Source organism: Puma concolor, unplaced genomic scaffold (genome assembly GCF_028749965.1).
Source record: "Puma concolor isolate L17-30 unplaced genomic scaffold, mPumCon1.1.hap2 unalloc_scaffold_14, whole genome shotgun sequence".
Lineage (NCBI taxonomy): Eukaryota > Metazoa > Chordata > Mammalia > Carnivora > Felidae > Puma > Puma concolor.
The window spans coordinates 414041-429327 of record NW_028240169.1 but is presented as its reverse complement, the minus strand read 5'-3'; the positions used below and the strand labels follow the sequence as shown (position 1 = coordinate 429327).

The following is a 15287-nucleotide window of genomic DNA, read 5'->3' as shown; positions in this document are numbered from 1 at the left end:
CCACACATAAGTTATCATAGCCTGTGTGTTTTATTAAATATCCAGTCTTTTTTACAAAGTCTATCCAGGTTTAGGTGTATGGATCCAGTATGATATTCTACATTTCACTTGTCCTTTTTAGTGAATGGTTGTCTAGGCCATTTCTAATATTTGAATCATTTTATTTTAAAATATTTAAAGTAGGAACCCATTTTCCTAAAAAAAATGTCACCCTGGGGAGGCACCTGGGTGGCTCAGTCGGTTAAGCGTCTAACTCCAGCTCAGGTCATGATCTCATGGTTCGTTGAGTTTGAGCATGTGTTGGGCTCTGTGATGACAGCTCAGAGCCTGGAGCCTGCTTTGGATTCTGTGTCTCCCTCTCTCTCTCTCAAAAATAAATAAACATTAAAAAAAAAAAAAAAAAAAGAATGACAGTCAGTATTGAACCGGTGGTTTACTATCCTATCCAAAGGGTGAGGAGAAGTAAAAAAATATTCTATACTATTTTCGAGACCCAGAACTTTTTTTTTTTTCAACATTTATTTATTTTTGGGACAGAGAGAGACAGAGCATGAACGGGGGAGGGGCAGAGAGAGAGGGAGACACAGAATCGGAAACAGGCTCCAGGCTCTGAGCCATCAGCCTCGAGCCTGACGCGGGGCTCGAACTCACGGACCGCAAGATCGTGACCTGGCTGAAGTCGGACGCTCAACCGACTGCGCCACCCAGGCGCCCTGAGACCCAGAACTTCTGACCCCTCTAGTATGTCAGGGAGTCAGTCCATTGGTCCTGTTGTATGGAAATTTTGTTAAGGATGGTAGTTTTATGAGGAAAGCATCCATGGCTCTTGTGAGATTCTCAAAGAGATGTGTGCTCTCCAAAAGATGAAGAACTGTCATTTTTAAATGTTTCCTAACTATGGGAAGTAATCGTTGGTTTCTGCAATTCCTCTGCCTCTCAGCAGTTTTTGAAGGAATTGCTGCCTTTCACTGCGTCTTAAATTTAATTTAATTTAACATTTAAGTGTTGAGAATGCATTGACTGCCGGCAGCACGGACAGATTGCCAGAAGCAGAGACAAGAGTAAATGAGGAAAGGCCCCGATCTCACTGACCTGAAAGTTTACTGAAGAAAAGCAGTATGCAAAGCCTAGGGCGACACTTCTCAAATGTGTCACTATGGTCAATCTGGTTAGAAAATTCTGTGCTATGGAAGCTTTCCTATGCATTATAGGATGTTTAGCAGCATCCTTGGCCTCTACCCACTAGAAGCTAGTAGACTCTTCGTCACAGGTTGTGATAACCAGAGCGTCTCCAGGCATTGCCAGATGTCCCATGAAGGGCAAACTCTACCCCTGGTTTAGTGTGATGAGCAATGACAAAGGGAAGTGTGGATTTCAGTTCATAACACACTTCGTTTAATGAGCAATCTATGCAAAATAAAGGCGTTAGTTCATGCAGGGCAAGAAACATGGACTGGAATACTTAGAAAAGGATATTCTTGGCAATGTTACAAATTATTTTATGACCTTGGCGACTCATTCAGTTCTTCTGGGCCTCGGTTCCTTTCTTTGTAAAATGGGATAGTTAGATAGTTATAGCTCTAAAATTCAACAGTATCCCTGGAGAATCTGAATCCTTGGGGAATTATCAGGATGGAGGTAGGGAACTAGCATTTGGAAACTGCTGTTATTTTGGGAAAAATAAACACAGGAAAGTGCTCTGCTAAATATTGTATGTCATTGAAAGCAACCTTTTTATTAGAAAACATAGCCTCTGGGTGCATTTGCCACATCACTTCTTTTTAAATGATCTTGTCAATTGCCTTCCTCATTATAAAGCAATCTTGTCGACTCTGTTAACAGGAATTGGAGGATGTTTATCTCTCTTGTAAATTTTGTCTTCAGGAAAGGGGGCTAGATTTATAGCCAACGCCATATTAAGAGCTCTTTCTCTTAGCCACAGAATGGATACATCCAATGATGGCTTCTCTTGACCACTCAAACAATGTGATCTTGGATGGATTGTCCTGAAAAATAGAGTAAGGCAGGTTCTGCCAACAATGTATCTTTGATTTTTACTCTGCCAATGGTGATCTGGTCTATTTGTACCTAAATGGACTCCAGAAATAGGTCATCATGTAAGCAACTGCTTAGCCAGCCATTAAACACCTCTGGGTTTTAGTTTCTTAATCTCACGGTCAGGATTTCAAATGGGTGGGAAGGAGATTTGGTACCGGACATTCTCAGACTCTCTCCTGTGGTCACTATGCACCTGCTACTATCTCTGCCTAGAATTCATTTCCCCCAGGTCTTTGTTTGGCTGACTTATTCTCATTACTCAGGAACGAGCAAAAAGATCACGTAGTCAGAGAGTATTTTCCTGCCCACTCTAGATGAAACAGCCTTCTACACCTGTCTCTTGTTTTGCCTGGTTATTAACTGTCTTCCCTACTACAAGAGAAGCTCGAAAAGCATGGATGTTATTTTGATTCATTGATTGCTGTATCGCCAGCACCTAGAACAGAAGTGACATAGAGCAGGCGTTCAAGGAGTTCTTCTTCCTCTTCTTCCTCTTCCTCTTCTTCTTCTCCTTCTCCTCCTCCTCCTTCTCAGGCTTTTAGTGTAATCTTTAAGATCTCTTTTTCCAACACCAGGTCATGCCAATTTGACTCTGTTTTCTTTTAAATGTTTTATAGTTTTTCATTTCATGTTGAGTTAATTTTTTTTATAAAGTGTGAGGTTTAGGTAAGAGGTGAATTTTTTTTAATGTTTATTTGTTTTTGAGAGAGAGACAGACAGACAGACAGAGCATGAGCAGGGGAGGGGCAGAGGGAGAGGGAGACACAGAATCTGAAGCAGGCTCCAGGCTCTGAGCTGTCAGCACAGAGCCTGGCGCAGGGCTTGAACTTGCAAACCGTGAGATCATGACCTGAACTGAAGTCGGATGCTTAACCGACTGAGCCACCCAGGTGTCCCAAGAGGTTAATTTTTTAAAACATTTGAATGTCTAACTGTTCTAATAACACTTACCGTAAAGGCTAGCATTTCTCACTTGAGTTGTCTTTGTCCTTTGTGAACACTCCACAGGCCATTTTTGTGTATTTCTGGACTCTCCATGTGGTTCTATGCATCTATGTGTATATCCCTTAGCCAATATCACGCTGTCTTGATTGCTACAGCTTTATGGTAAATCTTAACACGAAGTAGTGTGGTTCCTCCAACTTTGTCTTACTTTTTTAAGACTAAGTATCTCTTGGATGAACAAATGAATTAAATGCTTTCTTTCCCCACTTTGCCTTGTTAACTCCTGTTAACCATTGAGATTTTAGCTCAGACATCATAGCCTCAGAGAAGTCTTTCCAGAAAATCCAGGCTGTGCTACATCACTGGCTGTACACTCTGGATAATACCATGAACTTCTCGGTCCTCTTGGTACCTTCTTGCTTCTCATTTGGGGATGGTTGTGTCCCCCAGAGGACACATGGCAATGTCTGGAGACATTTGGGGGGGGGTCACAATTGGAGGGGAGGGGGTGTGAGGTTCTCCAGGTGTGTAGAGGCCAGGGATGCTATTATACATCCTACAATACACAGGTCAGCCCCTCAACAACAAGGAATTATCCAGCCCCAAATGTCAATACTACTGAGGTTGAGAAATGCTGCCTTAAACAAATTGGTAATTTTACATTTACTGGTGTAACTCGTTGCTTAATGTCTGACTCCCCTACTAGACTGTAAAATAATGACTAGAATTTAGGTTTTAAAACCCATGAAACTTTATCCAGCCACTTTAAAATTGGGACCACCAGGCAGCTCACTTAGCTGTTGACTTTGCCAGTTCCTAGATGGAGCTGATAAGGAATTATATTAGAAAGAAGCCAAACATTAGTTCTCTTTGGTAGAAACACAGCAGAGTAGATATTTAACCATTTAACTGTGCCTAACAGAGCATGTGAAGTAAACTCCAAAATACAAAAAGCCAAATACTGGAAAGTACTCAAGTGTTAATATATAAAATGTTCAACCATAGGAACACATGAAAGAATTTTGCAGTGGCTTTATTATAAGTAAGACATGTCATACCTTTGGCTTCGGGTATTGATGAGGGGATAAGCAAATTGACTCCAGAAGGACCTAAGCATAAAATGTATAAAACAACATCCCTCCATCTGACAGAATGCTTTTAATAAGTATTCAAAATATCCAAGGATTCAGTTTTTGATTGGATACTTTTCACTAACAGAGTCTATCTAAGTTGATGGAGGCTTGATGTAGCATTGACTGTTTGGCTGACAATGTGCTTCATTCAAACAGATACATCACCAAGAGACTGGAAATACATGCGTTGAATTGGATTTGAGGGAAAAAAAAAAAAGATTTACTGTAATCCTCACTGTCTTTAAAGTTATCCACAAAGGCCTCCTTATTGCCTTACTTTAGGGATTCAAAAGACTTAAAATGTCTGCCCTTCTCTACAACCACAATAATTTGAAGTGAGAGACCGTTAGGAGACAGATGGTAACAGAAACTTTGTTTATTTTCTTCTTATTTTTGATTTTAATCTTTTCAAGTTTCCAAGGACTCAAAACAGATGTTTGCGACCTGCTTTTTTTCAAGCGGGAAAGAAAAGCTGACCCAAAAGTGTTAGGGAGAAATCTGTTTAATCAGTAGTTAGATTTGATCTACCAAGTTCCCAGATAGTCTTTTAATCATCAAGACAAATCATGACACACATTTTTAAACAATCTTCTTTACTATGTGAACCTCTTTTCTAAAGAAGGACACTGTGTAAAAATGCTCTGTATCAGTCTTAAAGCCGACCTCAACTATTCACTTCAGTGCCCATTTATAGGGGGTTCTATTTTTAATCTCCAGAATCCAGATGACATCTTTTATTCTTCACAGTTACACTTAAAGGAAAGGAAAAGAAATGAGAGTTCTCTTTTGACACCCACTCTCCTGCCCCTGAACCTCAAACCTCTGGAATTTACCACTTATGATCAGTGGTCCTTATCCAGGGACAAGTTTGTCCTTAGGGAACATTTGGCAATGCCTGGAAACATGTTTTGGTTGTCACAACTGGCCAGGGTGGGGATGGAGATGTGCTCCTGGAATCTAGTGGGTAGAAGCTAGGGGCGCTCCTAAATATCCCACAGTGTACAAGACAGCCCCCGTAACAAAGAATTATCTAGCCCAAAATGTCCATAATGCCAAAGTTGAGAAACCCTGATCTATGATTTTTATCACTAGCATTAATGGAATCAAATGTGGACCTGTTTGATAGATGGGTTTTAGTAGAGTATTTTTAAAACAAGATTAGCCTTTACTTATCTTTCATGCAGGTTAAAATATTAATGGGGCAATCAATGATTTCCTCAAGACTGCCAACATCAAGACTCCATTACTGACCTTTCAAAATAACTCCTCTATTTTGGTATCTGGGAAAACCACGTGATTATAGCTGGTGCAAGTTCCCCTGGAAGAATCATCCCAGAAAATCCGGAGTTGGAACCTTCTCTACGACTTTAGAGTAAAAGCTATTGATTTTCTAGCATCCTTTATTTTTTTAAAATGGGCTACCCACTGTTGTGGTAAGTTTTTATTTTAAAAATGCCAAAATAACAAAGTGCTGGCTGAAATGGTATCATTGAGGGTTGAATATTTTTAGAACTGTACTATCCCTAAAGATGAGGGCTGAAGGGAATGAAGCACCAGTCAATCTACTTCCTGGTGTTACCCAATAATTGTGTTTTGTGTACAGGAAGTGCTTGATAAACGATCACTGGCCAATTTGTCCCACAGTGGATTCTCCCAAAGGCAGTCCTGCCCCAAGAATCATGTTCTCCCTCTAGACAGAGCTGAAGAAGTGGGGTAGAGTGGAGGAAAGGGAACAAAGGTGAGATTTCAGGTCCAGCCCCATAACCTGCATGACCATGCAAGGAACAATGGAACAGAAATTGTACCTCAGACCTTATCCCACCGGGAGGAAGAGTTGCTGCTTCTATACTTTTACCAGTCACTGGCTTCTTTGGGTGGAGGGAAGAAATACCCACGTCCTTTGACTTTCCAGGGAAGGGGCTGCAGTTCCCAAAGGCATTCCTCTGAAGACAGTCCCATGTGGGAAGAGTGAAGAGGCAAGCAGGAGACGCTGGTGGGAATAGGGACCTGCCACTTGCACTGCAGCACACACAGTTTATGGAATCTGAACTCTTCCTTCATTCTGTCAGTCACTCATTCAGTGAATACCTTTTGAATCTCCACTGTGTGCCATGAGCTGTGCTGTGAGCTGGAAATAAATGGTGCACATAAAATGTGCACAGCAAATCGGTGAGGGCAGCGTGGTGCGGGAGTAGGGGGCGAGCCCACAGTGGGAGGGACACCTAACAGCCTGGAGAAATGATCATGGAGGAGAACATAATGAGTTTGAGACTTGTTTGAAAGATGAGAATGAGTTAGCTTGGTGAGATGTCTAGAGCCCAGGGTTGGCCATGAAGATTGTCCTTGGCACAGGCACCAAGGTGGGTGGCATCCTCTTTGACACTTTGGAAACTAAACATAGTGGAGGAATAGGAAGCATGTGTTTCACTTGTGACCCTTTAAGCAAATACTTGTAGGCTCTTCCCTCCCTGAAGCCCAGGACAACATTGCAATATTTCCTGGGAACACCATCCTTTGGGGAGGCGTTTATACTTTTCCCAGCACGTGTAGCAATGAGGACCAGGAAGCTTTTGGGACCTGTTAGGTTGGAGGGTTGAGACCAGGTGGGGCATGATGGGTTTCATCATCAGTGTAGAATGTTTCCAGAGGTGAGATGTCTTAAAGTGGCAGAAATAAGGACAAACATAGGCCAAGGAACCTGCCACTCTCAACTTACCAGATGAATGGTGTTTATGGGTACCCAGAACAACGGAAGGGTCCTAAAGGCACTCTGCTGGGGCTGGCATCAACCCTCCACCATTGGGACTCAAGGGAGGGGTTGTGATGGTTATGGCAGCAGAAGATACAGAACAGTTGGGGACAATGGTTTGTTTGTTTGTTTGTTTGTTTCCAACTAGTATAGAGGTACTTCACTATTTGAAAAACTAGTAGTGTCCCATATTGTGTGCATCAACTGAATATTACATGAATGGAGACAGATAAAAGATTTAAATAATTTTTTAAACTTTAGGGTGAGAGAGGGGAGGAGAGGGACAGAGGGAGGAGAGAGAGAATCTAAAAGGGGCTACATGCCCAGCCTAGAGCCTGATGTGGGGCTTGACCTCACAACCTTGGGATCATGACCTGAGCTGAAATCAAGAGTTGGACAGTTAACTGACTGAGCCACCCAGGTGTTCCAAGCTTTGTAAAAGTCTTAAGTCACATAGTCATTTCTGTTCCCTGCTTTGGGTAGAAACATGGGTACAGGGAACATATTATTTTTGTCTTTACTCTAAGAAAAGTCATAATATGTTGAAACAATAGTGTTACATACGTAATACAAGTAGAACAAAGAAAAAATGGTAAGTGCTTAGGATGTTGGCAAAGTGGAGAAGTGTACCTGATCTGTCACTCAGCTGAGGCCAAATGGGAACCACGTGGGAAGGCAGGTCCAGTATTGCCCAATCTTTGAATTTTTCAAGGGAAACCAGAAATTACAAAATTTAAGAAATACCTCCTGATTTTTAAATACTGGCAGCTAATTAAAAAAAAAAAATTTAACACTGTGTGAACCCAACAAAAAATATCTGTGGGGTGGCTTTGGTCTGTGAACCACCAGTTTTCAAGGCTCCGGCTTTTGAAAGAGCCCAGGTCCATGTTGGTCTTGCTGATATTCCACTTCTTTCTTCAATTCTTCAATTCCTAGAATACTGGGGGGCTGATGGACCAGAGGGGCCAGTTCCCTATTGCTAAGACAATCCATTGTTTCTGATAATGAGGGTCACAGCTGACACAGGTGCCAGGGGACATTTTAGATCTGTTATTTGAATGGTGGAGACGATTAGGTCTGCTTATTATGACATTTTTGAGAGGGAAATGGCCATAGCTGGTGGTGATTTCACAGCTGACCTTATGACAAAAACAACTGATCGTGGTTACTTAACAAAACTGGAAAATCTGTCATTCGAAGTTCTTGGGAATGGTAATGAAATAAGAGACCTACAAATGGCAATGGAGCTTCCTATCTACCTTGATTTAACAGCCTTCTCTATCAGATAGTTCACTCTCTTATGAGCCAGGTCTGCTCTGTGTGTGGAGACTCCAACTTGTTTCAAAGTCAGCATTCAAAGAAACACAAGTTATAAAATAGGGGCTCACATCATACACATTCTCCACTTACTCAAATTCGACTATGTGAGTTTTGGCCAAAAGAAAAACATCCTTTGATTTACGTCTCCTCCCTTTCACCCCACAAACTAGGCTCTGGCCTCCAATGCTTCAGGGAGAGAGAAGCCACAGCCAAAAGGCAAAACAAATAAAATTAAGTTAATTCTTGGTTTTTGATCCTCCTGGAGACCCAGCTCTATTGATTTAAGGGTAATTAATGGATCTTCTGGCAAAATTTTGAATATATATGATTTTCTTTGGTTTATTTCATGACTTTCAAAGCTGAAACTTGTTAAAAATGATCATGATAGTAACAATTACAGCAATAATACTTGTCATTTATCCAATACCTTCTATGTGTTAAACACTGAAGTAAACATATTACAGTGTGAGACTCCTATGCTCTGGCTTATTTGATGTTCCCAGTAACTCTAAAGTGCCCAGCAGTATTAATTATTCCCATTTTACAGATAAGAAAACAGAGGCTCATAAATATATATAGTAATCAATGCCTATAAATAACAGAACCGAAACTGAAACTTACCCATCTGACTTAAAAGCATACATTCTTTGGAGGGAATATATATAACTAACCCCTTATCAGGGTGAAAGTTTCATTATTCCTTGAATAATAATAATAATAATTATGATAAGAAGCTCTTCCTGAGAGGTATGTTCCTGCCAGTGAATTAGGTGGTAAAGAACAGTCTTGCCACACTCGAGTCCTCAGGCTGTAAAAAAAAAAAAAAAAAAAAAAAAAAAAATAGAAATGTGAATGAATGATTAAAGTACCAGATGAGAGCTCTAATAGAAGTATCCCCAGAATAATAATTTCTTGAGCTTCTTTTCTTTGTGCACTGTCCTCAGCTCTAGCCCCCAGCTATTAGACACTTGGAAACTCCTAGGCAACTCACCAAATCTCCAGGTAAAGAATCTTCATTGGCAAGCTACACTTCTGAGCGAGCCAGGTAGCATCTACTCACCCTTCTTAATTAGTTTTCCTGAGCTTGTTAATAATCGTGGAGTCTGCAACTTTTAATATCTAATTGTTCTGACATCATCCGCAGAGATTTCCTCCTGGGGTATGCTTTCGTAATGTCCTCACAGTTAAATTTATACTTTTGTTAGGCTTCCAAGCATTAGGCTTTGGTGAGGCCACAGAGAGGTTACAATACAGTGGTACTTCTTTCTCTCTGGAGTCTGGCTAATAACCCAACACCATGGAGGAGGCCTGGAAGGAATGTACCAACGAAGCTGCTGCAAAAACATGAAACCAAGCCCAGGAACCCTGTCCTACATATCAGGGCTTTGGGGCTTAGATTTCATCAGGCTGAAAAAGAAAAAGAGTGACCTTTGACTGCAAAACAAATGATAGTTTGTTACTGACCAGAGATAAGTTTAAGCAAAGGTGATTTTTCTATTTGACATATTTGCTGAGAGTATTTTTCCCCTTGCATTTTACAAATACACAGAGTATTGCAAAGAACAGCAATGTTGCGAATATTCTTTAGAGAATATGGTTTCCTGGGAAGTGATATCTCCAGAGGGATTGCTGGAGAGTTTCTGATGTCTTATAAAATTGCCTTCATAAAGATCTGGGAGCAAGGCAATAAAACACAGAAAGTAGACATGTCTCTGGACATCTTATGATACTCAGCGCTCCAAAGAAATATCCTGTTACATGTTACGTCTCCATGTATCTTATTAACATTTATTATAGTAGTCATAATTTATCATGCCTCTATGCTGTTCCAGACATTGAATAATAAGATTTATATCCATTATCTCTAATTCCAAAGTGGGGCAAAAACGTCAGAACTCAATCTGTGTTGCGGGTCTTTTTAAAATATGCATTCTCAGTGGGACTATTATTCCCAAAGAGATGAGTATTGGTCTGGGGGCGAAGGAAACTTAACTCTTTTTTGTTGTTCTGTTTGTCTTTCTAGCTTTACTGAAACATTATTGACACATAACATTGTATTAGTTTTAGGTGTACAACACAATGATTTGATATATGTATATATTGCAAAACGATTACCACGATAAGGTTAGTTAAGACATCCATCACTTCACACAGTTACCATTTCTCTGTGTGTGGTAAGAATTTTTGAGATCTACTCTCTTAGCAACTTTCAAGTATACAATATGGGATTGTTAACTCTACTCACACTATACATTAGAGGCTCACAACTTATTCCTCTTCTAACTGGACGTTTGTACCCTTTCCTCAACCCCACCAACCACTGGTAACCACTAATCTGTTCTGTTACTAGGAGGGGTGTTTTGTTTTGTTTTGTTTTGGATTCTACATACAAGTGAGATCATGCTAGGCCCATCCATGTTGTTACATAGGACAGGATTACCTTCTTTTTATTGCTGAATAATATTCACTTACATACACACACGTTGCTTCCACATCTTGGCTTTTGTAAATAATGCTGTAATAAACATGGGGGTGCAGATATCTCTTCAAGATGGTGATTTCATTTCCTTTAGGTATATACTCAGAATAAGGGTGGCTGGATCTTATAGTAGAGCTATTTTTAATTTTTTGAGGTACCTCCATACTGTTTCCCATAGTGGCTGCACCAATTTGCATTTATACCAACAGTGCACAAGAGTTCCCTTTTATCTACATCCTCACCAACATTTGCTACTTCCTGTCTTTTTGCTAATAGCCATTTTAACAGGGGTGAGGTGATATCTCATTTTGGTTTTAATTTGTGTTTCCCTGATGATAAGTGATGTGGAGCACCTTTTCATGTACCTACTGACTAGTCAGATGTCTTTTTTTGGAAAAATCTGTGTTCAGGTTCTTTGCCCATTTTTAAACTGGATTATTCTGTTTTTTGCTATTGAGCTGTATGAGTTCTTTGTATATTTTGGATACTAGCACCTTCTCGGATACATGATTTGCCATTATCTCTTCCCATTCTACAAGTTACCTTTTCATTTTGTTGACTCTTTGCTGCATAGGGAAAAAAGGATTTTTAGTGTGATATAGTCCCACTTGCTTATTTTTGTCCTTGTTGCTTATACTTTTGGTGTCATATCCAAAAACTCATTGCCAAGCCCAGTGACAGGAAACTTCTTCCCTATGTTTTCTTCTAGGAATTTTACAATTTCAGGTCTTAAATTTTTAATCCATTTTGAGTTAATTTTTGTGAGAGGTATAAGAGAGGGGACCGGTTTCATTCCTTTGCATGTGGATATCCAATTTTCCCAACATCATTTATTGAAAAGACTCTCTTTTCTTCATTGAATACACCTGGTTCCCTTGCCAAATATCAGTTGACTGTATATGCATGGATTTATTTCTGAGATCTGGGTTCTGTTCCATTGGTGTTTGCATCTGTTTTTTATGCCAGTATCATACTGTTTTGATTATGATAGCTTTGTGGTATAGCTTGTAATTGGGCTGAAGGATACTTCCAGCTTTGTTTTTTCTCAAACTAGTTTTGGTTATTTGGGGTCTTTAATGGTTCCATATGAATTTTAGGATTGTGTTTTCTATTTCTGTTTAAAAACTGCCATTGGTGTTCTCATAGGAATTGTACTAAATGTAGAGATGGCTTTGAGTAGGATGGATATTTTAACAATATTGAGTATTCCAATCCATTAAGAAAATTACTCTTTTTGTATATGAAGCATGGGAACACATACAATACATAAACAGATATGCAGTGTATCTGTGGTATGAAATTTTTATGGAGAGTGGTGGTTAGAAACAATAAACATCTTGAATCATTCCTTGGTGGGAGAGGTAATGAAGAAGAGAGTGAGAAACACCACTCTAAGAGATCACTAACTTCTAAGTTGTTTTTTTGGGATCTTTTGTGTGTGTGTGGGGGGGGGGGGGTTGGGAGATTGGGAGAGGGGTAAATTTTGTTGTTTATACATTCTAATGTGATAAAATTTGATCTATTTTATCATTATCACGTAAATCAAGACTCAAAATTTCCCATTTGTATATCTTATTTCATAGACCCTTATGTTAATGATTCTTTCATGTTTTGAAATTTTGGAAGAATATTTCTTTCCTTGGATTCACAGGCCTTTTCCGTGGATGGGGGGGCACAGTGTAACACATCCAGCGTAGCTTACACTCTCCTGTCCTGTGCCTTGTCACCCATGCTCCTGGACCCTGTGCTCACATACAACCTTCACAGCAGCCAGGGAAGGAAAGTGTTAGTATTCTCTTATTACAGATAAAGCAACTGTTTTGAACGTTTAAGTCATTCATTTCCCCCACGGTCCTCACAGCTGCCTTGTGGTGGAAAGGATTAAAACCCAGTTCTGGAAGGGTACAACACCAATACCTATCGATCCATACCCTAAAATTCTCAAAACAGTAGCCCATGGGCCATCCAGTTCACTGACATGTTTCATGGCTAATTTGGTATACTTAAAATATTTGATTTTGTTTTCAACATTTAAATTGGGAGATCTTCACATGAAAAATAAATCTGCATTTCTAAATTCTCGTTAAAAGATAAGAGGCTGGGGACTTATATCCAACATGGCAACACTACTGATACTAAGTGGTGGATACTGTTTATAATATTGTATTCACACTCCATTTTGCCTAAGTTTCCTGCTCTCACTTTTGTCTTATACACAAACCCCTCCATTCAAAGGCCCTGTAAACATTTGACCCCATGACCCCTGATGAGTGGTGTGTCTGATCCATTTGAGTCTCAATGTGTAACATTGAGTCTAACATCCTTGTGTATTTCCTCAGAACACTTCCTTTCCACTCATTCCTGTGATCATTTTAAAGACTGATTTATGAATGCAGTTTAATTTACCACTCTATTATCCCTTATTTTCTAGATCTCTCTAGCAGACTAACTTACTTTCACCAAAAATGAAACCAATTTCTTTTCTTCTTCCAATAGCTATGTTATATTTCAACTGGAAATCCTTTAAATTCATTGCTTATTTCCTTAGGGTCTCCATTTCTGAAATTCACATGCTGCTAAGCCTTCAAATATTCAGTCTCTCCCAACCTGTAGTTTTGAGCCACACTGCCAGGGCATATCAATTGTACTTCACAGTTCAGAGTTTTGATTCGTCATTATATGAGGACTTTTTTCCTCCCTTTGACCTTTTATGGGTTAAACGGAGCCGAGCGGTCTATATAAAGCTCTTCCCTTCTCGAATTCTTTCCTTACAAGTACCTTTATTTTGACTTGCAGTACTTGGTGGATTTTTTTTTTTTTTTTTTTAAATTTTTTTCAACATTTACTTATTTTTGGGACAGAGAGAGACAGAGCATGAACGGGGGAGGGGCAGAGAGAGAGGGAGACACAGAATCGGAAACAGGCTCCAGGCTCTGAGCCATCAGCCCAGAGCCCGACGCGGGGCTCGAACTCCCGGACCGCGAGATCGTGACCTGGCTGAAGTCGGACGCTTAACCGACTGCGCCACCCAGGCGCCCCAGTACTTGGTGGATTAAGTGCTTGAAAAAAGTGGTCTGCGTGCCATTCGTAAGTGAAAGTCAAAAACTCAAGAGCTTTATCGGGGAGAAGAAGGAAATGCTCAGGGAGTGTAATTGGTTGGGGTGTTCCCAAGCTGTCTGTCAACAGCTCCATCTCTATGAAGGCATGAGAACCCCAGAAACAAATGCAAAGCAAAAGCAGCAGCAGATAAGAGGAGGCTTTTTCATCCTGGAAGCAAATGCCTGCGTCCTCTGCACAGCACTTTCATACAGTTCCATGTGTTATTGTGGTAATGCGCTTGTCACCGACCACATCTGGCTCGCCAACAGTGATCTAACTAAGTGAAGAAAACACAAACATGACCAGAAAACAAGCAGCTGTGTTTTGATATAACCACCAGAACTCTTTCTTTGGTGCGGTTGCTTTAAGGGTTCTCTTTGTGTGTAAATCTTTATTTATTTATTTATTTAAAGTTTATTTATTTTGAGAAAGAGAGTGAGAGAGTGTTCATGCACACAGAGGGAGTGGGACAGAGAGAGAGGGGGAGAGAGAGAATCCCAGGCAAGCTCCATGTTGTCAGCACCAAGCCCCACTTGAGGCTTGATCTCATGAACCATGAGATCATGACCTGAGTGGAAATCAAGAGTTGGACGCTTAACCCACTGAGCCACCCAGGCGCCCCTATAAATCTACTTTTAAAATATAAATTAGAGTGGGGCTCCTGGATGGCTCAGTGGGTTAATGGGCCGACTTCGGTTCAGGTCGTGATCTCACGGTTTGTGAGGTCCAGCCCCGCGACGGGCTCTGTGCTGACAGCTCAGAGCCTGGAGCCTGCTTCAGATTCTGTATCTCCCTCTCTCTCTATCCCTCCCCTGTTTGCTCTCTCTCTCTCTCAAAAATAAACATTTTAAAAAACATTAAAATATATATATATATATATATATATATATATATATATATATAAATCAGAGTACATAATGTAACATTTTTGCCTCAATTTATTAGAAATGGACTGCATTCATTGGAGGATTGTCTCAGTCCTTTGTTTGTTTTTTCGCACATTCATTGATTCATTCATTCCACAAACACTGAGCTTTTTATTTTTCACTGTGGGCCAGGCTCAAAGATTGTGGTTCAGCTGGTATGTAGAGGGACTCAGGCATTGGTATTTCTAAAAAGGCCTCCTTGGGGCGCCTGGGTGGCGCAGTCGGTTAAGAGTCCGACTTCAGCCAGGTCACGATCTCGCGGTCCGGGAGTTCGAGCCCCGCGTCGGGCTCTGGGCTGATGGCTCAGAGCCTGGAGCCTGTTTCTGATTCTGTGTCTCCCTCTCTCTCTGCCCCTCCCCCGTTCATGCTCTGTCTCTCTCTGTCCCAAAAAAATAAATAAACGTTAAAAAAAAAAAAAAAAAAAAAAAAAAGGCCTCCAGGTATCTCTAATGGTTAAGGACCAGTGTTTAAAGGGATGCTTTTGACAGAGTTTTTTCCAACAGAAGTGTTTCTTTGAAGCATTACCATGAAAGAGTTTTTAGGTGAAGGGTGGAAACATCTTGGAATAAATAATAATA

General features: G+C 40.4%; 2 protein-coding genes across 31 annotated transcripts in view; one reads left to right on the top strand and one right to left on the bottom strand.

The window, feature by feature from the left end:
* The window catches only part of LOC147571616 (uncharacterized), a 624145-nt gene that overhangs the window by 204113 nt on the left and 404745 nt on the right, over nt 1-15287 (bottom strand). The gene's annotated exons all lie outside the window — the stretch shown is intronic.
* The window catches only part of LOC147571620 (uncharacterized), a 382686-nt gene that overhangs the window by 241955 nt on the left and 125444 nt on the right, over nt 1-15287 (top strand). The gene's annotated exons all lie outside the window — the stretch shown is intronic.